The sequence below is a fragment of the Limulus polyphemus genome, unplaced genomic scaffold (genome assembly GCF_000517525.1).
Source record: "Limulus polyphemus unplaced genomic scaffold, Limulus_polyphemus-2.1.2 Scaffold321, whole genome shotgun sequence".
In the NCBI taxonomy this organism is placed as follows: Eukaryota; Metazoa; Arthropoda; class Merostomata; order Xiphosura; family Limulidae; genus Limulus; species Limulus polyphemus.
The window spans coordinates 497,384-499,083 of NW_013665931.1; positions in this window are offsets into that span (position 1 = coordinate 497,384).

Consider the following 1,700-nt stretch of genomic DNA (forward strand, 5'->3'; position numbering starts at 1 on the left):
CCAAACTTTTTAAAAACAACCCCCCCCCCCCTTCTCAAACAAACAAAAGGGTTGGTTCCGCCCCTGGTACTACCCTATGGTAAGCAAGAGACTTAAGTTCTCTGCATTTTTCCATAATAAAGCCTATTCCGTAAGATTCTGATAAGAAACAAGCACATATTCTAAGAATAACTGTGTATATGTATTCTCTTTGGTGTCTTATATTAATTATTTCATTTTATAACTTTGTAGTTTTACTTTTCTTTTAGAATAAGCTGTAAATATTATCTAATTGCAAAAGTAAAAGCAGTTAGTTTTAGTAAAATATTCTCAAAAGCCATTAATTTTGATAATATAGTTTTCAACCTGATATATAATTCAGAATTCTAAGATACCTGGAGGGTTATATTAATCATTCTAGCTTGATCAAAGCGATGCCCTTCAAAGTTATTAGTGAGCCAAGTCTACTTTGCAATAAGCCAGCTGTAGAGATTAGACATCTGTATAATTGATTTATTGTTATCAATAAAGAACGCATGCATACGTCATTGTTTGTTTATCATTGAATTTCGCGCAAAGCTACTTGTGGGCTTTCTGCGATAGCTGTCCCTGATTAGAAGTGATCGTTTAGAGGGAATTTCAGAACCACTCACCACCAACTCAGTGGCCACTCCAATCGAACAGCGGGATTGTTCGTGACATTATAACTCCCCCACGGCTGAAAGGGCGAGCATTTTCAGTGATGGGATTCGAAGTCGCGACCCACAGTAAGCCAGCACCCACAGTAAGTCATAACCATCAAACCACGGCAAGCCCTGTGTATATATCATAATCACATATTAGTTTCTTATATATCTGTATACTTGATTGGAGTTTTTATATGTTACAAAAAAGAAACTATTAGAATCTACCACCAACTCATCGTGCCTACAAATGTGTCTTTTTTGTAACGGTGTAAAATTCTCAAGGCTAAACTGACAAGGCAATGGGGCATTTTAGGCCTAACAAAAGTTTGATTTGGTTTGAATTTCACGCAAAGCTACACGAGGGCTATCTGCTCTATCCGTTCCTAATTTAACAGTGAAAGACTAGAGGGAAGGCAGCTAGTCATCACCACTCACTGCCAACTCTTGGGCTACTCTATACCAACGAATAGTGGGATTGACCATCACATAATTATGCCCCACTGCTGAACGACGATCATGTTTAGTGGGACGTGGATTCGAACCCGCAGATTGCAAATCGAGCACCCTAATCACTTGGTCATTCTAGCCCTCTCCTCCCCCCTCTGTTTTCCTATAGTAGTTGTCCAACTCCCACTCCTATTAAAGTTTTGTTAATTAGTCCCTTATGGATTTCGAACCAAATTATATAAACAAAGCATTTTAGAGATATCATATTTTTAACAAAATCACTGCTTGGGAGGACTTTCTTTCAACACTGGAACTCACCAGCTAGACCAGGGGTTCACCAAACTTTTTTCACAGCAGGCCAGATAATTGAGAGAATGACGAGCGCTGGCCGCATAACCATTTTGTTCAATACAATACAGTGAATACACAAAAAATAAAGACAACAAACATGTTTATTTACAAAAAGTTATCAAAGAAGGCGACGTTAGCAATAAGATAGTTATATCACACCAAGTGTGCACATATCCGAATCTCACAAACTAAGCAGCGAAAAAGGTTAGTGAGATTTGTGAAACTGGCGTTTAGCTT